Source organism: Meriones unguiculatus, chromosome 2 (genome assembly GCF_030254825.1).
Source record: "Meriones unguiculatus strain TT.TT164.6M chromosome 2, Bangor_MerUng_6.1, whole genome shotgun sequence".
Taxonomy (NCBI): Eukaryota; Metazoa; Chordata; class Mammalia; order Rodentia; family Muridae; genus Meriones; species Meriones unguiculatus.
This window is the reverse complement of record NC_083350.1, coordinates 152,513,903-152,539,118: the sequence shown is the minus strand read 5'-3', so window position 1 is coordinate 152,539,118 and position 25,216 is coordinate 152,513,903. Positions and strand designations below refer to the sequence as shown.

At 37.9% G+C, this 25,216-nt stretch overlaps 1 long non-coding RNA gene across 9 annotated transcripts in view; it reads left to right on the top strand.

Moving 5' to 3' along the window:
- Positions 1-25,216, top strand: part of LOC132652469 (uncharacterized) — a 92,692-nt gene that overhangs the window by 713 nt on the left and 66,763 nt on the right. For 2 of the 9 annotated variants that reach the window (XR_009590103.1, XR_009590101.1), the window contains exon 2: positions 10,408-10,620. The exons of the other annotated variants lie outside the window; for them this stretch is intronic. This is a non-coding gene — a long non-coding RNA (uncharacterized LOC132652469). The remainder of the gene's footprint in view (positions 1-10,407; positions 10,621-25,216) is intronic. 9 annotated transcript variants of the gene reach the window in all.

The window sequence follows — 25,216 nt, the reverse complement described above, 5'->3', positions numbered from 1 at the left end:
GGACATTGTTTCGAATTGTGAGTGCCTCCGTTAAGGACTGGGGGCTCCTTTGTAGCTTTTGCCTAGGAGCCCGCCATCCTCAAACCCTACTCTAGGGCACCGGAGCCAGCACCACCCATCACTGCGAGGCTCTTGCAATATCCCTGCGCCTCGCCTGGCCCCGCGCCAGGCAGCAGTGGGGAGCGCGGGCTTTTATTTTTATTTTATTTTATTTGCCTGGTTTCTATTTTAATTATTTTTTTCTCTTACAAATGGTGATCCATCCTCGCCTCCATATTAGAGGGGGTGGGGAGGGTACGTGTCCAGCCTGGGGACAGCTCTCTGGAGAACAACCGTGGGGTGGCCGCGAGGGCGGGCGGGGCGGTGAGCCGTGGAGTGCACACGCACGGGGAGGGGGTGATCGAGTGTGCACCGCTGCGGGAACCCACGGACACGTTAGCACCTTCCCAGTGCTGGCCCTGGTCCTCGCTGGCCGCAAGCTCAGCTCAGTGCGAATCCCTTGGGAGCAGCCCCGGGATCCGGAGCCGTGCGCTTGACAAGCCGCGGGCACTCGCTACTGAGATGCACCTCCACGCCCCGCTCCCGTGAAGTTCTAAGGCGGCGGGAACGAACTCTCCAGTGCTGGGAGAGCGCGCCGAGTGCCCGTTCTTCGAGACTAAATATCCAACTATACGCTCTGATGCTCGCGAGGAATGGGCTGTTTGTTTTCTGCTGCAGCCCTTTAAGCGAAAGACTAGAAGGGCTCCCTAGAGGCTTCTTGGTAATGAATGACCCAAGAGTAACGCCACTGAAACCCGAGGGAAGGCAGAGTCCGTGCCCCCTCCTCCTTGCCCCCTCCCTGACAAGGTATGTTACAGTGCCTTCAGGAAAGGAATTAGGAGTGCGCGTCCCCACGCGTGATTGACACTGAGGCATGCTCGGACCACTCCGGCGAGTCCTTGTCTAACGGCCTGTTCCCCTGCCCATAGCACTTGGCTGTTGCTGAGAGATGGGTTCTACCTTTAGGCGGGTAGCTGGAAAAGGAGCCAGCAAACATGGCTAAGCCTTTTCCAGCTGCAGTGAATTGACCATCGGCCAAAACCAAGCTCAAACCGCTGCAGTTTAAAATGATTTTTAGCGTCACGTCTGCGGCGGAGAATGGAGAGGCAGAGCAGAAAGAGGACCTGTGGATCAATGAAAAGGGGCTCTTAGTGAACCCGAATATTAATACACTGTGGCCATCTGTGCTTCCCGCCCCTCCCCCTCCCCTCAGATCTACAGCATTCAAACGCAATTTTTCCAGCTCCCCAAGCTGACTCATCAGAAACCCCGAGCCTTGTTTAAAAAAAAAAAATTAAAACACGACGGTAATGTTTTAATGTGTTTATTTGTACGAACGGAACATTTTGTGCATGCATGTTTACATGTGAGAGACATGCTGCGGAATGACAGTGCAGAAGCAGATGTGCTGCGGGAGAGGGTTTGTATCTCCAAAAGGAGCTTGAAGTTTGAGCTGACTTAGGGCATTTGCAGAAAGCCAGCGAGTTTGGAGATAAGAACGTGGAGAGATGGCCAGATTTCCCTGTAAATAATCAGTGCATCCACTGTAACACTTGAGCTGCCTTTTTTTTTTTTTTTTTTTTGGTGGCAGCTGTGTTTGAATGGGGACCATCTCCAGAAACGTGGGTTACAGGCGTCTCCTAGCGGCGAAAGTAGCATAGGGCAAGCTAGATAATTTTACTATGGAGCCTGCCTTCCTTAGGGTTCGCCTGTTGGGGACTATGATGGATTCTGAGGGTCACAGAGGCCGGTGTCGCCAGCAACGCAAAGCCATGCTCCTCCACGGGTCTGGCCTCGCCGACTCTTGGTCTCTGAGGTGCCATCGCTGTAAGGATGACAATGGGGTCTTCCTAGGCAAATAAAAGCGATCCAGGCCCTCTGCCCTCCCTGGTAAAGCTCCATCCAAGGGAGAACGCAAGAACAGTTTGTTCACGTGCAATAATTGCGGCTGAGCCTTATAGTAAGGTCTTTGAAAGAAACCAATCCTGTGATTTTTTTTAATTCAAAAATAGTAATTAAGTTTTTCCTTCAAAAAATGCCTTTTGAACCTAACATGTATGTTTTCTGTCTTAGTAGCAATGAAGCAGATACCTTTCCCCTCCACCCCTCCCAATCTTCTCTTTTCCACCTTCCTTTGAATCCAAGTATTTAGTGGAGTCACAGAGACACAGCAGTCTGGGGAGGGGCTGCTTCTTTGAAGTGCAGTGTACTTTGTCCCCGGGCATTACTGATGTGCTGTGGGAGAAGCAAACATGCTTGCAATTTTCCTCCCACAGCCTCTAAGGCCAAGGAGCGCCAGCTGTCTGTGCCACGACAAATTGCATGTAAGGACTGGGGTGTGTGTGTGTGGGGGGGGGGGGAGACACGTTTAATCATTTGGGAAGAGATTACAAAAAAAAATCAGTTTTGTATGAAAATCTTGGGTTGTGTCTCAATGTGTTAAAACATAATCTTTTTTAATTTTCTCTTCTCTTCTTTTCTTTTTTTCTTTCTTTCTTGACTCGAAGTGAGGGAGAAGTAAGAGGGAGCAGGAGGGTCTCCAAAAGCATGGAAACTAAATACTAGGGTTGCTTTCTTGTTTACCACCTCTTGCTGCAGAGGGCAGGAGAGACAGGTTTGTTAACTAGCTGTTGAGTAAGCGAGTGTTTGCTGTGATTTAATATGACTCCAAAGCAATCAGGCCTAAAATCCTCTTATTATTGTACTCTGCTCAGAACTTTGAGAGAAAAAGCTGAGGTTTTGTCATTTTTGTAAGAAATTGTAAGGAAGGATTCCTTTAAGTACAGTAATGAGGAAGATTTTAAACATTTGGTAGGACCAGGATTGAGCTAGATATGCTGCTCTGGAGTCCAACTCACAGTGTAAATACCAAGGATCTGGTGTAGTTGCACGTTTTGTGGAAATCAAGAAATAGGTACATATGCACCAGATTAACACAATTTAAAAGGCAAGCAAGTCTTTGGAGCTAAGCGCACAGGCACAGTGATAGCTCTGCTCACTGATAGCAAAGGGTGAGGATTAGAGCGTTTGGCGATGGTCTGTTTTGTGTCTACTGTGCTGCTGCTATAGGTTCTGCAGTGACTAGTAACCGTCTAAGGCTCTGAAACCAACAGAGTCCAAAGCAGGAAGCCCTTACTCTTGAGGCCAGCATAGTCCACTAAGTTTCGCTGTCTTGGTGCTCAAAATAGAAATGTATGTCTGTATTTGGTTTAACCTAGTAAGTATTGGCATGGTTTCACATTGCAGTGTCTTTCTATTCATTGGACAGGGCCAGTATTTTGTTAAACTCTAAACAGTGAATTAAAAGCACTGATGGGCTGAAGCAGGCCTCTAATGCAAAATGACAAATTGCACTTAAGCGATACATGAGCAAGAAAATGATTTATGGATTTTACAATGGTCTGAGCAAATGAAAGCAACATGAATTATACATCCTAATGCTTCAGATATCATTCTCTAATAATATCTTTTCGGTGCAGATACTATACCCTCTTTACTCTAAGAAAAATTGATCAGGGATATTTTTATAGCACTATAGTTTTCGGTAGTGGTGCCCAGTATATAATGGTATATAATTTCCCTCGGTTTGGAGAGGGAGGAGCAATGAACTCCAGACAAACATTTTCTGTCATATATTTACACATTGTTTGTAGAAGTAAACAACCTTTAAATATTTATGCTGTTCCATCTTCTTTCAAAAGATGAAGCAACAGCTCTGACTTAAAAATGGCAGTTTTTATTGCCTCATGTCCCTTTTTTTGAACACACACATACACAAAAAAGAAAATTTGTTACCTCGTCTTACCCCTTTTCCTCATTGTACTAGAAACTGAAAGTCTGGTTTTTTTTAATATGTCTCTTAGTCTCTCCATGTTCTCGTTCTCTTTATTTCTTTTTTTGTGATAAAAACAATTCTTTAGTATATTGGAGACACATGTGAGCTAATGAACTGGTCATGAAGCTTAGTATTTTTTGTTTTAGAGAAGTCTCTGTAAACAAAATACATCTCACGAGCTGCCTCAAATTACACTTTTATATGGTAATAGTGTTTTGAGTAGGAAAAGTTAAAATGTTTAGTTACATTTGGGTTGTAATTATCAATTATTGGCAGCATTTTCCTTTAACTCTTTCTAACTTTAGACTGAGTGTTTCTGGTAAGTGTGCTTTTGGTATGCCTTTGCTGGGTTTCATACTTAACCAAAGGATGCTGCTAATCAACAGAGGCCTCTGGAGTCACATTACTAAGCTTCATCTTAATTAACTTAGTATCATTAAAGAAGAAGGAAAGAAAGAAAAAGGAAACTTAAACACACACATACACACTGAATCCTAGTTTTTGCCTTTGACAGCATTAATAAACACTGTTACTAAAAGATTACTGAAATCAATGATGTGATTAGGATTGTAAATAAGAACTACAAGACATCAGATTTTAAAAGCCAGCTGCTCCGCTAACAGGGAGATGTGTGGATTTTACTGATGGGACCCAGAGGCAGAAAATGAAGCTTCAAACACTAGGGTCGATATAGAACAATTTCAAAAATTAATTGCAAGTCTTGATTAAGTTTATATGAGCAAGAGAGAAATTCAGAAAGACACCCCACCTCTTCCCCAGTGGCATGATTTCAGTGACTTGACACAGATAGAAAGCGGGCATAGTCCTAGCATTTGCTAAGGAAGTATAAATTGTTTTCTTAGGGGAAGTCTCTTGATCTTATAGAGAATAAGATGACTCAAATTGTCATTGAGGTGACAAGCCATACAGCTTTGTTTTGAATCATTTGATTCAATCTTAGAGACAGGCTCCGTGGGAAAAACATCCAAAGTGGCTTCAGAATTGCATTAATAATTATAATTACAACAATAAATCATAACACAGAGTAAAATGAATACTTTAATAAAAAAGTAACACTTCTGTTTCATTGGCTTGTTAGTAAAACTTATCATACAGAAAAACTTTCCTTTCTGCACAATCCTATTTAAATGGGCTAGTGCTTTTGCATACTCTACAGTGCTTTGATTCATTGAATTTTGGATATATTTAGATGACTGTAACTAATAGTTTTAAATCAGTACAGATTTATTTGCACTTCCCAGATTCTGTAGATATAATCTTCCATACATTTTAGACAAGGCCAGAAAGGATGACTATATGTTAAGCAACTCATGAAACTACCTTTCAAATCCCAGGTATTTTGATATTTATACTCAGGTTCATTTCACTATTTCATGATATTTGAAATTTATTTTGATTTTTGAGGCATGCTTTCACTACATTGCCTGGCTGGCCTGGAAAACTCACTGAGTGGACCAGGCTATATCCAAACTCCTTCTGCCTCTGTGTTCTGAGGCCTGATATCAAAGGCATGTGCCAACATACCCACCCCACCTCATGGTATTTCCAAAGCCTATTTGAATGGGTGAAGCTAGTAGAGAATATTTAAAAGTGTTTGAATTTAGTTATGTATAACTCATGTCTTAATCTGATGTCAGTTCTTTTTTAAATTAAATTTGTATTTTTATATTAAATTACAGTTTATTTACTTTGGATCCCAGCTGTAGTCCCCTCCCTCATTCCCTCCCAATCCCACCTTCCTTCATCTCCTCCCATGTCCCTCTCTAAGTCCACTGATAGGGGAGGTACTACTCCCCTTCCATCTGACCTTAGGCTATCAGGTCTCACCAGGACTGGCTGCAATGTCCTGGCCTAGCTAGGCTGCTCCTCCCACAGGGGTTGAGGGGGAGGTCAAAGAGCTAGTCACAGAGTTCATGCCAGAGACAGTCCCTGTTCCCCTTACTGGGGAACCCACTTGGATACTGAGCTGCCATGGGCTACGTCTGAGCAGGGGTTCTAAGTTATATCCAAACATGGTCCTTGGTTGGAGAATCAGTCTCAGACAAGCTCCTGTACCCAGATATATCTGGTACTTGTGGAGCTCCTATTTTCTCCAGATCTTCTAATCCTACCCTAGTTAAAAAACAGCTAGTATATCAATAAATTTAGTTATAAGGAATCTAAGAGGTTTATCTTCTCTCTCTTTTTTTTTTAATCACTGAATCAGATGTAGTTTTTTGTGTAAGAGGGAAGGATTATAAACAGTCAACTAGCCTTGTGAGATATGTTTGCCATGGGAATAATAGATTTTAAGGAAGAAACATGGAAAGAGATAAGTAATGTATGTCCAAGAAGAAGCCAACTCACATTCATCTATTATTGGAAATTACCAGTTAAATTAGTTTGTCCTCCATCAGTTCACCAGAGATTAACACAAAAGGAAAACAAGAGGTTGACCACTTTTTAAGCAATGCAAATACTGGTGTCAATTTTGTATATTTTTGTAAATCAGTCTTTTAAAAATGCAAATTATTTTGTTGAAACATTCATGCTTTATTTTATACTACTTTCTTGAAGGATGCTTTGAAAACTTTTACACTGAAAAATTTGAAAATCAAATGTATTTATTTTATGATTACAAAATTTATTTGATCCAGGAAAATAAAATGAATCAAAAAGAAAACATAACCAAAGAAAGATTCTTTAATGTTATAGTTATAGTATGTGACGTTTCTAGTCTTTTTGTTTTAGCTTTTATTTATTGATTTTTTTTTGTAAACTAACAAAGAAAAAGAATCATGTTTCCTTCTGAAATATACTCAGTAATTCAGAATGTAAACTGTGGTTTCTGGAATGAGTAACACATCTTCTCACTTCTGATGTTTTTTTAACTGTGGCAGATAATGTGGCACAGTCTGGAGCCTTAGGAGCTGAACCGAGTTACTCTCAGTCCCTTGCTTATTTGAACGTCTGAGCTTCACCAAACTACTTAACTTCTTTGAAGTCCTTTAAAAGTATTTTTTTTCCAAAGGTCAATGGAAATGTGATGATCAAATAAGTCTTGTTGTGAACAGACACATGTAAAATACATGTAAAGGCCTACAGCAGAGTCCCAACAAGTCATTAGTACATAAAGATGTTTTGAATTGAATAGCACCCACACTGGATATTTGCTAAAAAACAAACAAAAAACAAACAAAAAACAAACAAACAAACAAACAAACAAACAAAAAACAATGGTCATCAATTTCTCTAAGGATTTATTTCTTTATCCAACAGAAACTATTAACTGAGCAGGCACAAAAACTGCTTTACTTTGTGCACTTTTCACAGGAGATTATGATATGATTTCAAAGGCTACGTGCAAATAATAGAAGTCTATGATAATCAAAGATTTGCTTCAAACCATGAAAATCAGTTAAAAGCCTTTCGTAACACCATATTGCCATGTTTTAAATTTATATTGCTCTCCTGTGGAAAAATGTAAATTCTCCTTCAATTTAAATGTATACAATAAATCTAATGGTACATTAAAACATTCAATTTGTACGAGAGATGGTTCATTGTTGAACTAAAATATTTTTATTATCTTCATATTCATTGACATTTAATATTACAGTACTGTACCATTATTTAACATTCATTTATTTTTCTTCTCATTCCTTTGCTGACCAGTATTTAATATTCTCAAAATTAAGAACAAATAAGTAAAACACAAGTTTAAAAGTGTCTGCTTCAAAATGCAGACGCATTTGAATTTATCTTTTAGTGTTGCCTTACCATTTTCTGGATGTTACGGAACATAATAGTATTCTATTTAACTGTTATAACTAAGCAAAAAGTAAAAATATGCACTGAAGCTAATGTGATGAAATTGCTCCATTCTGAGAGAACAGGAATCAATGTTAGTCATGGATATATGTCTGAAAGACCCCCTCAACCAGTGTGATAAAGTATAAATTATACATATGAATGTATTGTTGGGAAACATTAATAACAAGAAAATGTTAAAACATAATGACAATCAACACTCTATGTGGAACAAAGATTGAATAGAACAAATCAAGATGTTTCCTGAGAAGAACATCTTTTGTGGTTTCAAAGAACACAGTGGCGTACAATGGTGAAAACAAATAAATAGAATTATAGTTCCCTTGCCCATAAGAAGTAAAGTTGCAGGTGACAGCAAGCTTTTCTCTAGAGATCAACACAGTTGAGGCAGTTTCGGACTTTGGACCCAGTCTCTAAGTCTATAAATTTCAGCCACCTGCAACTGTGTCTTTTTGGGTATATTTCCCCCCAATTCCTAGTCTTTTTCTGACCAAATGTAGTGTCAGGGATCATAGGGGAGATTCTTGCTTAACAGACAACAATTCTTGCTCCTGATGCACTGTGGATTAAGAGCCAACAGTCTGTTTTAAGATTCTGACAAAAATCTGGGGTTACATCTTGTTCATGAGTATATTTGGGGTATTTGGCTACTGTTGCTAATTTAATAGCAAAGTGACAATTGCTGATTTTCCCAGAATACATCCTTTCACTTTTCTGTCATAATGCCCAGAGAAGCATCTAATTTTACAAGACACACATGCATTAAACTGGGGAGTATGAAAGAAAGAAAAGTAATGTTTAAACCTACAGACTCCATGTAGCATTCACTTGCATAAAGATGATCTGAATTGCTGGATATTTAACTTTTTAACATCTATAATTTCTCAGATTGAAAGATGGTTTTGGATTATATAGTCAATTTTATTAACAGTGCTTTTAAAAATAAGGTATAGTTGGTAAGGAGTTTTATAAGTCAGTAATTTCAAATTTTCATCTAAGCTAAGAAAATTTAAAAAAAGACCCTACCATACAAGTGTGTTAAAAACAAGTTATCTCTCTCGTCTTTTAAAATTTATCTTTTTATTAATTACAGTTAATTCATTTTGTATTCCAGCTGTAGCCTCCTTCCTCATCCCCTCCCAATTCCACCCTTCCTTCCTCTTCTCCTCCCATGCCCAAGTCCACTGATAGGGAAGGTCCTGCTCCTTTTCCCTCTGACTCTAGCCTATCAGGTCTCATCAGGACTGGCTGCATTGTCCTCTTCTGTGGCCTGGTAAGGCTGCTCCCCCCTCAGGGTGGGGACGGGGTGGTGATCAAAGAGACAGCCACTGAATGCATGTCAGAGACAGCCCCTGTTCCCATTACTAGGGAACCTACTTGGAAACTGAGCTGCCATGGGCTACATCTGTGCAAGGGTTCTAGGTTATCTACATTCATGGTCCTTGGTTGGAGTAACAGTCTCAAAAAGACCCCTGTGCGGAGATTTGTTGGTTCTGTTCCTGTCCTTGTGGAGCTCCTGTCCCCTGCAGGTCTTACTATCTCCCCCTTCTTTCATAAGATTCCATGCACTCTGCCCAAAGTTTGGCTCTGAGTCTCAGAATCTGTTTTGATACCTGATGGGTAGAGCTTTTCAGAGGCCCTTTGTGGTATCTCTCTCTTCTTAAACATTTCATTTATTTTTCTCTCATCTCTTCACTACCTGCATGCAGTGCCTACGGAGGCCAGAAGAGGGTGTTGGATCCCCTTGAACTAGAGTTACAAATATTTGAATTTTAAAATTTCAATCACAGGGCAGGGCTAACTTACAAAGAAAATTTATTTGGCTTGGTCTTTTTGAGGTAATGTTAGGAAATGCATTCTGGAAATGTGTTCTTCATTTTCTTAAACGAAGACAATTTTAGTTCAAACGGTCATGTACCTGCACACACACACACACACACACACACACACACACACTATACAGTCTTATTGGTATGACAAGCAGTGACAACATCTTTATTATGTGACCTCCTGAGTCACATATATCACATGTATCATATAGATATTATGAACCTTGGATATTATTTTTAAATTAATTACATAATTGTTTATTTATTGGTTTTTTGAGACAGGGCTTTTCTGTGTAGCCCTGGCTGTCCTGGAAGTCACTGTGTAGACCAGGTTGGCCTAGAACTCACAGAGATCCACTTGCCTCAGCTTCCCAAATGCTGGGATTTAAAATGTGTACGACCACCACCGACCAGAAGCTTGGATATTCCTCTGTCTGTAACTCAGCTGTAACTGTTTATACTCTCAAAATATAAAGTTATCCTGAAAGTTTCTGGGCAGATAGTCTTGGGTAGAAAGAATAAGACAAGTGTTTAAATGAGAAATAAATACAAAAATTAAAGTGCTTTTGGAAAAGAAGATTCATAAGTAAGCTACATTTTTACCATAAAGTATAAACAGATCTGTGAAACAAATCACACAAATTCAGACTTTCCCATTTGTCTAAGTTTTGTTGATTTTTATCATAGAACTTCAAAATATTGTGGAAAGAATGGTTTAATTTTACTTTGTAGAGCATGAGCAAAAAAATTCCATATGGGTTTGACCACCAATAAAACACATAACTATGTAACAAGTAAATGTTTATAGTATTATGTATTACAAAATCTCAGACATGTTTCTTAAATCCAGGCTTAACCCTGTGCCTTTCACAGCTATTCTGGAAATCAGGAAACTCTCAAAATAAGTAATATCCATAAAGGAAAAAATGTGAGCATTTCTGATATGAGACACTCCATAAAGAAAAATGCTGTCCTGGGAATCACTCCTAGAACACCTTTCTCGCCTGAAGCTGCTGACCTTGGAGGCAGAGGGAGATGAAGAGAATGGTACTGATTCCTCACAATTTAGCACAGTCTCCCTTGAAAGTAAGTCCCTCCTTTTGACCTCGATACAGAGGAGTGGGATGAAACTGATAGTCTTTTAATAAAATTTCAACAAAAATTCTCCCCTTTTTTTGCTAATTAACTTTGCTATGTGACATTTCCCTACATGTATGTAATTAGGGGCTGAGATCCTGGAAAGGCTAGAGTTAAACTGATGTTCACAGTAAGGGGAGAATAAGCCTAAACAAGGAGAAGCTCTAGGAAAACGTGGTTGACATTTCTGACATGCCTGAGTTCTGACCTAGTTATCTGTTGACTGGAAATCTCAACAATGGAATTTTCATGGTGATCTGCTTCTTATTCTTTATTTGATTAAGTATATGACTGAACAAGACACATATGGTTACATTCATGTCAGAAATGTCATGCATGAGGAAAATGTTTAACCCAGAATATGTCACTTGATTACTTAAGGTGCTCCTTGAATCTTTATGATTATTATCATTATCAATATATTATGTGATGATGGGAATCAGAAATATATCATAGTTCTTTCAGCAGCATGGCAGAATCAAACTATGTTAATATGAGAACACCAGAGTTAGAAATTGAATTTTTTTTAATCTCTCTTGGTAAGCAGTAGGTATTGTGTTTCTTACTGTAAGTGAGCAACCAAATGTAATATTATTCTTCATGCTCAAAGTATGGGAATGGTAAGGAGCATAAGCTCTGCTATGACTTTAAGAAAACCTTAATTTTTGTTGTCATTTTCAGGCTGTCTGTAAAAATGAGGACAATCTTGACTTGTCAAACCAAAAATGTAACCAGACTTACAATGTTTTTAGTTTGATACTTGTCACTTACTTAGACAAGAAATAGTAAAGTTATGGTGTTTAGCATCTGCCTAGCATGCCTGCAGGAGAGTCTTAAACAATTGCTGTTTGCCCTGTCTCTTTGGACTTCCGTTATGGTCAGATGCCTCTGTACAACCTTTTCTACCTGAGAAGGAGGTGCTGTTACCCAGTGAGTTGTAGGCAGCAGAGTTCCGTGTATTACAGTAGGGGGGCAGTAATAGTTTTTCAAGTGATTAACTGCTTCATTAATTTCTCCTGGACTTGGCTTTTAACACAGGACTCCATACAAGCCAAGAAAGCACTTTACCTTTAACCTACAACCCTCAGCCCTGGCTTCCTACTGTATGTTTTGTATTATTATAGATACAACATTATATAACATTAAAATCTCATAATATTAAAATAACAAAACAGAAGAAATAAAAAAGGAAAGTGAAACAGAAAAGAAGGAAGAGAAATAAGTTGCTCACACACAATCTGTGTCTATTATTCAGATATATTTTAAATATCAGGTTTTTATGAAAAAAGAAACATATTTAGAAACCTTGACTACTTTTGAAAGTGAATAGAGAAAGAATATTCACCAGTCAGCAGACATAAGCCAAGAGAGAATGTAAAGCAATCACCCATCACCAGTGACAGTTTCTTCTCCTGTTTGTGTCACTGTCTGTTTAAAAGTTACAATCAAATATGATTTAGTTGGCCCATTATAATAGCATAGTCCCTGCTGATTTATTACCTTGAGTTCTGATACCACTGGGAATGTTAAAAACGGGGAGCATAAAGTTAAATACTTTATGTCCCCTGACACACAGGCTGAGAACTTTGAGGTAATAAAGTTATATGATTAAACAAACAAACAAACAAACAGAAGAGAATGAACTTTGATATGATGATTGAGAACTGAAGGGTGGCATCTCAAGAGAAGAAGCTCTGCCTCTGGGCACACACACGGTGCCTCTGTCCTTCCAGATGACCGAACATTCGAAAAGGTTTCACGAAAGCCACTGGGAGGCAGACAGTCAGAAAACATAGGCAGGAGTAGATCAGATTCAGACACACAGGTTGGATTTTATGCACTGATGTTTTTCTTACTTTTTTTCTTCTATATTGCAAAATTTAAATGTCTCACTTCCTTCTCCTTCCACATAATCCCAGTTCCTTGTACATACAAAAGGTGTACATACAAGAGGATTGGAGAACTCTCCACATAGAACCTCATACTGTTATGTCTGCAAAGCAAGCAGTATTCATTTTTTAATTAAATATTTATTTTTCATATCAATTACAGTTTATTCACATTGTATTCCAGCTGTAGCCCCTCCCCCTTCCATGCCAAACCTGCCCCCCCTTCCTTATCTCTTCCTATGCTCCTCTCCAAGTCCACTGATAGGGGAGGTCCTTCTCCCCTTCCATCTGACCCTAGCTTATCTGGTCTCATCAGAACTGGCTACATTGTCCTCCTCTGTGGCCTGGCAAGGCTGCTCCCCCATCAGGGGGAGGCAGTCAAAGAGCCAGCCACAGAATTCATGAGACAGTCCCTGTTCCCCTTACAAGGAAACCCACTTGGATACTGAGCTGCCATGGGCTACATCTGAGCAGGAGTTCTAGATTATATTCATGAATAGTCCTTAGTTGGAGTCTCAGTGTCAGAAAAGACCCCTGTGCCCAGAATTTTTGGTTCTGTGCTATGCTTGTGTAGCTCTTGTCCTCTCCAGGTCTTACTGTCTCCCCTTTCTTTCCTAAGATCCCCTGCACTCTGCCCAAAGTTTATTTATGAGTCTCAGTATCTGCCTGAATACCCTGCAGGGTAGAGTCTTTCAGAGACTCTCTGTGATAGGCTCCTGTCCTGTTTCCTGTTTTCTCCTTCCAAGGTCCATCCTGTTTGCCTTTCTGAGTGAGGATTGATCATCTTACCCAGGGGTCTTCCTTCTAGCTCACCTCTTTAGGTGTACAAATTTTTGTAGGTTTCTTCTATATTATATGTCTAGTATCCACTTATAAATGAGTATATACCATGTGTGTCTTTCTGCTCCTGGGATACCTCACTCAGGATAATCTTTTCTAGTTCCCACATTTGTCTACAAATTTCATGATTTCCTTGTTTTTAACTGCTGAATAGTATTCCATTGTGTAAATGTACCACAAATTCTGTATCCATTTCTCCGTTGAGGGACATCTGGGTTGTTTTCAGGTAGGTTCTGGCTATTACAAATAAAGCTGCTACAAACATGGCTGAAAAAAAAGTCTTTGCTGTGTACTTGAACATATTTTGGATATATGCCTAGGAGTGGTATACCTGGATCTTGAGGAAGCTCTATTCCCAATTGTCTGAGAAAGCACCAGATTGATTTCCAAATGGTTGTACAAGTTTACATTCCTACCAGCAGTGAGGAAGGTTCCCCTTTCTGCACATCCTCTCCAGCATGTAATGTCACTTGAGGTTTTAATCCTAGCTGTTCTGATGGGTGTAAGGTGAATTCTCAGGGTCATTTGATTTGCATCTCCCTGATGACTAAGGATATTGAGCATTTCTTTAAGTGTTTCTCTGCCATTCTATATTCCTCTACAGAGAGTTCTGTTTAGTTTTGTACCCCATTTTTTAAATTGGTTACTTGATTTGTTGCTTTTTAACTTCTTTAGTTCTTTATATATTCTGGATTTTAGCCCTCTGTCAGATATAGGTTGGTAAAGATCCTTTTCTAGTCTGTAGGCTGTCGTTTTGTTCTGATGACAGTCTCCTTTACTTTACCGAAGCTTCTCAGTTTCATGAGGTCCCTTTTGTCGATTGTTGATCTTAGAGCCTGTGCTGTTGATGTTCTGTTCAGGAAGTTTTCTCCTTTGCCAATTAGTTCTAGGCTTTTCCTCACTTTTTCTTCTAACCTTTTAGATTTTATGTTGAGGTGTTTGATCCACTTGGACTTTAGTTTTGTACAGGGTTTTAAATATGTTTCTATTTGCATTTTTCTACATGTAGACATCCAGTTAGACCAGCACCATTTGTTTAAGATGCTGTCTTTTTTTCATTGTATGGTTTATGCTTTCTTGGATGTGTTTTTGGTTTATGATTTGTTTTCTTTTCTCTGTATTTTGTTTATCCATTTTAACACATTAAGTAAATTAAACGTTTATCTTATTTTCACATTATGATTTTTAAACATATAGGTCCCCTTTTTATTTGTGTGTATGTATGCATGTACATGTAGTTTGTTAGTAGTTGTGCACATATGTATGTATATACAGTGTGCATATAGGGTGCCTATGTGTGTGTATACCCCTATGTGCATATGTAGAGGACAGAGGAAGATGCTTGTTGTCTTACTCTGTCAGTGTCCACATTATTCCCCTTAGAAAGGGACTCTTGCTGAACCTGGGGCTCACTGATGCATTAGACTGGCTGTCCAGCAATTCTACTGCCTACTGCCACTCTCCAGTGATGGGCTTGCAGGTGAGCTAGCACTTCAGGACTTCCACATGTGCACGAGGCATCTGATTTGACTTCATAATCTTTGCATGGCAAGTATTCACAGCCACTGAGATATCTCCCGGCCCTAGTTGTATTTTTAAATTAAATTTATTTTAGCTGATACCTAAACATAAAAATTGTAAGTATTTACAGACTGTCAAGTGATGATATGGCCTTTATATATTCTTTGATATTTAAATTAGGTTAAACACATCATGATACTCAAGAAATTGCTCTTTTTCTGAGATGACATCATCCTTCTTCTAGCTTCTTGAGATATATAACACATTGTTGGCATTCTGCTCTGTACAAACTGCCTTTCAAGTTGTACCATTTATTAATATTATGAACAAATACATAAACCTTACTAATTCTAATATGAAATAGCAAACTATGAAAACATCCAGATAGGAATATTTTTTTTAGCTATGCCGTGTTCATTTTCAAAGCCATTAGAGATTCTCAGAACTTGTGTATTTCATGAGTGATTTGAAAATAAATCTGTTAAATTTTTTGTTACAATTTTGCAACACGTGGAGGTCTTGAACATGCTTTAGTGTTTATGTTTTAAAATAAGTGCAGTCTTTGTGAACAATTCCCAGAAAAAAACAAACAAAACAACAACAACTAACACTGCATCTATGTTAAATATTCTACAGTGCTGATTAGAAGTTTGTAAGTGTGAAAAGTTGAAGTGTCAGAGAGCCAGGTCCTAATTATAAGTTAGGCTATCTTTAGTCCCCTTAATTGTATTCACCGAGCATTTCTTCTGACCTACCATACTTGTAATTATCATCTGAATATGTTTAGTTTCAGACCATGAACACCAAAGCTAAGTTTCAGACCACAGACACCTCATTAGACAGTGTCTGAAACCTTTGGCAGAGATTTCCATAGTTTGCTGTGACCCACCTACCTGATATTCACTCTAACATATTTGAAAAGTGCTTATTGTTTTGTATAGTTATGTATAAATTTTAATTAAACCATTTCCACATTCATTCATGTTATTTGGGATATCCTGAGCCATATTCTTTAAGTCACTCACATTAGCTCAAGGAGACATCTCTTACTTCATTTGGATAAGGACTGTGCTTTTTATTAGCAGCTACTAGAGACAATAACTGACTTCAGTCATATACATTGAGTCAAGTTTATTTAAAAATAAAATGACACCATAAATATTAGATAAAATAGATCAACTCAAACTTTCTCTTTCAGAGAAATCACTCAGCCAAGGATTTTGTTGTCCTTGAGTGATATCTGTGAGTCAAGGAGCATGTAAAATTAGGGTTCTTTGAATAAAAGAACAATATTAGATCCCAAATCACCACATTCTCACTGCTACCATTCTAAAAATCCTAAGTCTGGACTTAATGGAGAACAAAATCTTCTAGGAAATACAGAAACTGTAATACAAATACAGCTAACTTATTTTGCATATGTAGTTATGATCTAGGGAAATTATCATCTCATTAGATTGGATCTGCACAAATCCGTAACAGTAATGTAGATATCGGGACCTTCACCTTTATGAAGGCATGTTTCTATATTGTAGAAAATAAGATAATCACTTATAATTCAATTTAAAGTAAATAATGGCAAGTCATTTGTTTGCTCAGTAAATTCATTCTCTCTGCATATAGATATTGGAATTTTTCAATATGTCAAATTTCCTGCTCTTGTTTCATTAATAAGCGGTGCTCTTGCCTGTGTACATCTGCATATGCATGAACAGATGGGGACAAAAGGTAAGTGTGCTCACTAAATAAATGGGAGAGTTCCCTAAAAGTAAAATGTGCTGTGAAACACTGAAAACATAGGTAAAAAGCATGTATGAATTTAAAAGTAAGTACTTCTTCATGCCAGAGAGATGAGAAATTACTTCACAGCAATCATGAGAATTAGAGTTCGGATCCCAATGCCCATATAACAAGCGAGGCATCTTGCACACAGCTGTAACAACTCTGAGGGGATCTGAAGGAGGATTGCTTCCAGTGTGGCTGATAAAATGCAAGTCCCAGATTCAGAAAGAGATCTGCTTTAAAGGAGTGGCCACCCAGTGTTAGAGGGGCACAGCTGATGTCCTCTCCTAACCTCTGCACACATACATGAATGCATGTGCATCTAGAACAGGTGTTTACACACACATTTAAAAACTTAAAAACATCTAAATTTCCAAGGATGACCAACATTGAGATGAAGTATAGAGATTAAGAAATAGACAGTCAAAAAAGAAAGAAAGAAAGAAAGAAAGAGTCATATTCACTGTGAATGTGAAGGGAAAAATATGCATCAGAAGGCAGACCTGAGGCTGCTCTTTTTAGAGTTTTCTCCCTGAGTTGCTTTGAGGTTGATTTCTCATTAGACACTAAATTAAATGTTTTCCCATCATCAGACAGTTTGTCCCACACGTAAAATTAGTGGCATGGAAATAACCATGCCACTCTGATGACAAGAAGGCTTTTAAAATAAAGACAGGACTGTCTGGTTATAAAATAGGCTTTCAGGTTTTTTTTTTTTTTTTCTTTTAATTTTTTTTCTTTTGAGTGTAGTTTTGTTTTTGGCAGAAACATAGGGTAGTTTTTAAAGAGTGTGTCATGGGAGGAAAAGCATTGATTTAGGGAGTTGAGTGGCCAGAAGGGATATTTCCGACTTCCTTGTTTACATTAACAAAACCGTTACTGTCCACTAGGAGTTGCCAGACAATGAGATAAAAGTAAAGAAATTAAAAGCAAAGAAGAATCTAGTTATTGTTTGATCAAATGAATCTGATGTAGAACTGGCAATAAGCTGTGTCATTATCCCCATTCTAAAAGCTGCTCGTTGTCTTTTGCCAGAATCTGATTTCCAGTGAACTGGGAGTGAAAAGGCTTAAGGATGCCTCCTCTCAATGTGACAGGCACTTCTAGAACTGGCGCCGAGACAGGAGTGCTCCCTGCCTGTGCTCACTGAGGTTTCTTTTACTTCAGTTAGCTCTTCAATAACTAAGAGGTGGTCTTAGAAGAAGCCAAGGTCTGTGCAAGCAAATTCTATAATTACAAAGAGCCCACTCCTTTTTGCTGTGCTCCATAAATTTTAGGCTGCTGGAATTTCATTATTTTACCAACATGGTTATCACCTAAACCAACTTATTTGCTTACTAACCTTATGCATTTTAACACACACATATGCATTATGAAATAAGCACCAACCTTCCTAAGTCATTGTACTAAGTGCTTACAGATAATCTTTTTTTGGTTAATAAAGGAATATCCTAAACAAGCAAGTTCCAAATTTCTATGCCATGCTAAGATCCTGTCTTAAAAACTGAGAGGCTCTCCCTGGAATAATAAAATGTTTCTAGTGTCAGTATGAATACCACACATTTAAAGTAATATATGTATCCCTGGTTTATAGCTGCATATAAACTAATGACAGAAAAATGGATCTTAGTCAGGACCTGGAAGACATAAGTACATGGAGCTCATGTGCATGCTACATTGGTGATGTCATGACTGTGCTGTAAGACTGAAGAAGAAGAATATACATCTTGTTGGTTACTCTTTTTCTATAGGGTACAAACATTTTCATATATTTCAGAATTATTTCAACACACTGACCTTTATGTATACTTAGTAAGGACATACATTGATGGTAATGATTTCGGTACATTAGGAAGTCCTAACTTCTTTTTACAATTTAAATGTAAAGAAAGATTTCCTTAATTCCTTTCCTCTTTGACTGTGCTAAATGTATTATTACTGTTTACACTTCCTCTTTGTTTTAATTTCTGAGATCATAATATAATTACATAATTTCTCTTTCATCTCTCTAAACCCTTCCATATACTCTTCTTTGCTCTTTTGCAAATTCATGGTCTCTCTTTTCATTAATTGTATTAAATGTTTGTGTTTATATGTGTGTGTACATTTATGTATGCATGTGTGTGTGTGTGTATCCTGCTCAAACTGTATAATGCTACTCATATATATGTCTTCATGGATGATTATTTGGTACTAGATATATTCTTTTTTTATCACACTTCATGGTACGCCCCATCCCCAGTAGTAATTGTCCAACACAAAATTAATTCAATGGTGTGTGTATAGATTTTTTGACGCATGGGAGTCTTTTCTCTTTCTTTTCTTTCTTTCTTTCTTTCTTTCTTTCTTTCTTTCTTTCTTTCTGTCTGTCTTTTTTGTCTTATTAGTCTTTTGCTTATATGTTTTGGTTTCCATTTTGTCAGGTTTTATGTATCTGTGTGTGTGTGTGTGTGTGTGTGTGTGTGTGTGTGTGTGTGCAGGCACATGCTCACATGCCATGGTGTAATGTGGAGTTATAAGATCGGGATTGGTTCTCTTCTTCCAGGGACTCTAGAGAATGAACTCAGGTTATCAGTCTTGAGCAGCAAGCACTTTTACCTACTTAGTCATCTTCTTGGCCCCAGTCACTTTACAATGAAGAATGCTATATCATTTATTGAATTTCAGTACAATGAATGAGCTTTTAATCTTTCCAAATCTTGGAAGAATCATATTTAAATTGTTCTCACATCTGTTTACACAGTATTTGAAATTATCATATACAAATTTACCTATAAATGTTATGCTTCTATCTTAATTTAATCACATAAAGTTGGAAGTATATGTTTTATTTGCGAAAGAAATGTTAAATTTCAAATAATGAGTTTTTTTGGGGGGCGGTAGAGATGAGAGTAATTAAGAAGCACAGTGTTACCTATTTAATTAGCCTATTTGTATCCTCAGAAGAATTCTTAGTTGTGTGGAATGTGAGGGAGCTTGCCTTTAGCTAATCTAATCAGAAAGTTTCTCTCATTTGCATTTCTCTTTGGTTGAGGTTTTTTTTTTTTCCTCCAAATTGGCTAACCAAAAAAATTTCTATATTATATGCTTATGCATAATTAATGTTTTTGAAGCTGTTAAATTCATATTCCAACCTGGGTTCATATCAATCTCTTTTTGTTACAAAATTAAATCAAATAGTTTACGATAAAAATGTATTTCTCTAAGAGAATATGGATGTTGACAGCACTGAAGAGCTCAGAATGCAGGCTGCCAGTGGATTACCGTTTCCCTTCTAACTGGGACAAAGCTGGTTTGACAGACCTCAGAGAGGTAATGGTGGTGTTTACTGGCATGAGTGCTACCTACCTCAGCTCAGTATTTTTCTGAAACTCAAATCTCCACTTATAAGTCAGTGAATAAGAGATGTCTTGCTTTTAATTACTTTTTAAAGGGATGAATCTTTCTCCTTTGAATCCTCTAAATTAGATTGAACTTTCAGGGAGCAGCAAGGCAGAGTTAAATAACAGCAATGTTGTGACACCAAATGTTGACCAGTCCTCTTGTGGAAGAAAACTAATAAACAGCAGCTACCATTGCTCATGACGTCCAGTTCCACCTAGTCACATCATATTGAGACTCTGGAGTAGAAATAGTTTAAATAATTATTGTATAGAAAACAACAAAAAATTATTCATTAGTTAGATTTTCCGGAGAGCACTTTGAATTTGCCAAACTGTAGAACCTGTAATTCCACGCTGGTGTGCAGCTCATTTGATTTCTTGTGCTCCACTTGGCTTCACTTAAGATTTTCACATTTGCATAAGTCTTGCCCTACCAGAAATGCCAAGGTGCCTTAATAAATATTAATTGGTTATATGCCTCAATATACTCTCCATCTTTTACTACTCCGTGAGTTCACCCTTGTCTCCCACAATCCTGAAGCATCTAAGCTACTCTCCCTTCTCGTCTTTCACTCAAGCTCCTTGAAGGTCCCCCATCTGCATATACTGGTCATCCCAATATTCCAGTTCAAAACTGAAACACCTATTCTGGTTCATTTGTATCCATGCTTTAAAATGTAATTGCATGCCAGTGACTTAACTTCTAACTCTCAAGTACATGTTTTATTTCGGTCTCTGTATTTTTGATCAAAGAACAGGAAGTTGTTTTCAGCTTTGCATGTTACCACAAAGAAAAAAAGGACTACATTTCCAAGGCTCATTTGTTATTTGATGGGATACAACTAAATCTTTGCCAAAGAGAGGTAAACAGATTATATTAGAGGTTAGTTGAATTCTCTTTAAAACTTAAGGACTGTGATTTCTTTGTTCCTGAATTTTTCCACTGCGCAGTTTTTTTTTCATGGCACAGCTTACATTTTATTTTTGTTGAAAGAGTGCCACATCCCAGTGACAAAGAGGATGCCTGGACAGGTCCTAAGTGGTATGGCAGAGCTTATATGAACCCACTTGACTACAGGTTTTCTTCATTAGCCTGACATAGATTTCTATCTTGTCTAAACACTACGAGGAATTTTCTGTTCAGCATAGCTAAGCTAATTTCATTGCTTACATAGATTTGGTTCGGACATCTTTTATGAATTCTAGTCCTGTGTTACAAACTGGTATTTAATATGAAAAAAAAAAAAAAAAAACTATGTACCTACAGCTTATCGTCAGAAACCGTATTCAGTTCGGAATCCCTAAACTTGTCACATTCCATATATCAAAAAATAATGCCAATATAGACTGACATTTTCTGTCTTCTTTTAACTTGAAAATAGATTCTTCTCTCATACAATACATCCCAACTAGAGTTTTTTTTCCCTGCACTCCTCCTAGCCCTTCACCACCCCTTTTTCCCAGATCTACTCCCCCTCTATTTCCTCTTTAGAAAGGATCAGGCCTCTGAAAGATGATAGCTAAACAGGACAAAACAAGATACAATTAATTACTTTAGTTGTTTATTCCTATTAGATTCTGTTAGAGGCTAACATGTCCAGATGCCATAATGATTTTATGTGGGTATCTTGCCATAACCATGAGCTTTTGCTTGGGATATAAATTTGGTAGACAGTAAGAAATAGTTTTCCAGCCTGGCACAGTGGCACTCCTGTAACCCCAGCACTCAGGAAAGCAGAGGCAGGCAGATCACTGTGAGTTTAAGTCCATCCAGTTCTACAAAGTGAGTCCAGGACAGCCAAGGCTACACAGAGAAACCCTGTCTTGGAGGTGGAAAAAAAAAGAAGAAGGAAGGAAGGAAGGAAGGAAGGAAGGAAGGAAGGAAGGAAGGAAGGAAAAAAAAGAAATAGTTTCCTAAGCATAGGTGTAATACTCATCACATTAGCAACACCTGAGAACTCCCTTGCTCTCTGATGCTCACAAGTCAAGCTCTCAGCTGAAACTCCAGGTTTCTCCTCATCTCATAGGTGTACCTTTCACACCTTGTGCTCATTTTCATTTAAATCTTACTAAATATCACTTAAATTTGTGATTGTTCTTTCTCTCCCTTTCCTTGCATTTTCTCTCCCTTTTCTGTTTCTTTTACCTTTACTTTTCTTTCTCTTACCACTTCCCCTTGCCTAACCTCATCTCCTCTCACCTCCCTTCCCTTCCTTTTGCCTTCCTCTCCCCTCCCCTTCCTTCCTCTTTCCTACTCTCCACTCCCCTTCCTTTACTTTCCCTTTTTTTCCCTTCCACCCCTAACCCATCATTATTTTTCTTTTAAAGTTTTCTCCTTTTCTTTTCCATTTTTAGTTCTAAGGAAGGAGACAGGGCTTTCCAACTTCTAATATACTGAGCTATTTCCCTAAAGAACTCTAGAACTTATTTTATACTTTTATTATATTTATCTTTTTATATACTACCAGTTCAACTAATTATTTTCATTTTTAAATTTGCTGTTTCTTTTGTTTGTCTAATTAGGGATCTATCTTGATTGCATATATGGAGAACATTTCCTCTTCTGTAGTGATGATCTCGGTCTCTTTTCACAGACTGATTTAATTTTATGTTTATGAATGTATTGCCTGTAATGTATGTCTGTGTACCACATGTATAATTAGTGCTAGGGATCAGGAGGGGATATTGGATCTCTTGGGAGTAGAGTTGTATACAGTACTGAGCTACTATGTGGATGATAGAAATTGAACCCTGGGCTTCTGTAAGAGCAGCAAGTACTCTTAACTGCTGAACCATCTCTCCAGCCTCAAGCTTTATTTTTGTACTGTGCTTTAATGAAACCACTCCCTTTTTGTTTGGGGGGATCTTCTAGTGCTTCTGGTACTTTAAAATAATCTTTCTTTCCCACTGATATTTTTTTTTTCTAATCCTTCTGTTAGGTTACTAGCTTAGACTTCATCGGTGTCATGTTCTTTGGGGAAAAGAACGTTTACAGTATATGGTTTGTAATCTATATGGTTTGTAATCTATATGGTTTGTAATCTATATGGTTTGTAATCTAGTCTTCTTCATTGGGAACTGTTCTGTCACTTAGGGTAAGCCACAGAATTCTTGCAGGTGACCTCTAGGTTCGTTTGTGGGTATTACTTTGCCCATTTCCATCTTCTTAGCCAGTCTGTGTTGAGGTACTGGCCTATCAGGTAAATATGGATATAATAGCTTAGCTTTCAAGCTGATTTTTATGTGAAAAGAATTTGAAATACAGGATCTCCCCTGAACACTTCTTTGAGGGTCACAGTGAATTATGGTACTAAAATATCTGTCTTCAAGGAAAATTTATTATTTATTAATTGCTTTATATACAATACATTGAATTAGCAAGTTGTCCAATGAAATATGATTTAAATAATATATAATATAATATACTATACATATATAACTGTGAAAATTTTATTAACAAAGATTTGAGACTGCAAGATTTTAAATAGCATAGTCAAGAACAAGCTAGAAAGTAGGAACCAAAATATAAACTCGAGTCTCATTCCATTCCACTTTTCTTTGATGTGTTTCCTTAAAATGTAATTTCAAGTTTTAGATTGACAGATTCACTTATTATAAATGATATCATCACTTTAAAAATAAATGAAGGAGCCCTGCCCTAATTTAAGCTGCATCTGGATTTCTCCCTGTGAACATTTCTTTTCTAATCCAGATTCAAATAGAATTATTTACCTTTTTAAACTTCTCAAAGTCATTCTTCTTGTCTTAGGTATTAATTGAATATATTTCATTTTCCTCCATTTGAGGACTATGGAGATGGGCTACAGAGAGTATTTTGCAAGCAGCTTGCTGAGACCAGACTTCTGGTGAGGTTTGTGTCATACATGTCCTCTAAATGCCATATGTTGATGGCTTGTCAAACAGCCTGCATGATACAAGGAAGTAGCTGAATCTTTGCACATGGAAAAGCTCATGAGGGGAAGCCAAGGAGGCCAGATGGTGTGCCTTGGAAGGCAACTGGAGGGCATGAGTCCCTTGCACTCCTGTTCTTTGCTCTTTGTGAGGTGGGTAGTGCTGCTTCAAGATTTATACTTCACCATGATTCTCTCCTTCAAAGTGATGGAAACATGTAACCATGGGCTGACACATTTAAAACTGTGAACCCAAACAAAACCTTCCTCTCTTTGGGTGAATCACCTCAGGCGTTTGACACATTTGGAAGCTTTATCTCAGAGATTTTGTTCCTTCCTTGCTTATTACTTACCATAAATATTAAATGAGTGGACTGAGGAAACCACTGGTTGGCATGAATAAAGATTAAATTAGGGAGTTTCACTTACCATTTGTCTTCAGTGTTATTTACCAGGGTTGCCTTTTCTGAAAATTTATTAGTGTATATTTATGTCTGGTTAATTCAGTTTGAAAGCACACAAATTTTATTACTTCAAAACACTGCAGATCAATTTATATGGTTAGTAATGTGCAAGTTACAACCTTCTCTCTCAGAAGCTAATCTTTCAAAGCTGACTCAGTGTTCCAGATGTGTCTACTAACTGTAGGCTAGTGACAAAATGCATGTGAATCTCTGAGGTTCTGCATTGGGAAGTACAAATAAACACACAAAGAAACCAACTGAACAAAAACAAACGAAGAAAAAATGGACTTATCTCAAAGAAGATATACAGAGTTTGAGAGAAAAAAATGTTTAAAAATCCAGTGTCTACACTAATATAATAAGTTGTATAAATATGCACAAAGTCTGAGATTTTCCAATGCCTAATACCTTTTAGTATAGGCTTGCAGGGAGTGGTGGCATACACCTATGACTCCAGTATCCTGGAATCAGAGGCAGGCAGATCTGTATAAGTTAAAGGCCTGCCTGGTGTTCAAGTCAAATTTTAGGACAGCCGGAACTACTTGGTGAGACCTTGTCTCACATAAAGCAAACCAACCAAACAACCAACCAACCAACCAATCAAAAAACCAAACACACTTAAGGGTAAAACAGAACAGGGAAGGGAGAGCAGCCTCACCAGGCTACAGAAGATGACAATGCAGCCACTCCTGATGTGATCTGATAGACTAAGATCAGAAGGAAGGAGAGGAGGACCTCCCCTATCAGTGGACTTG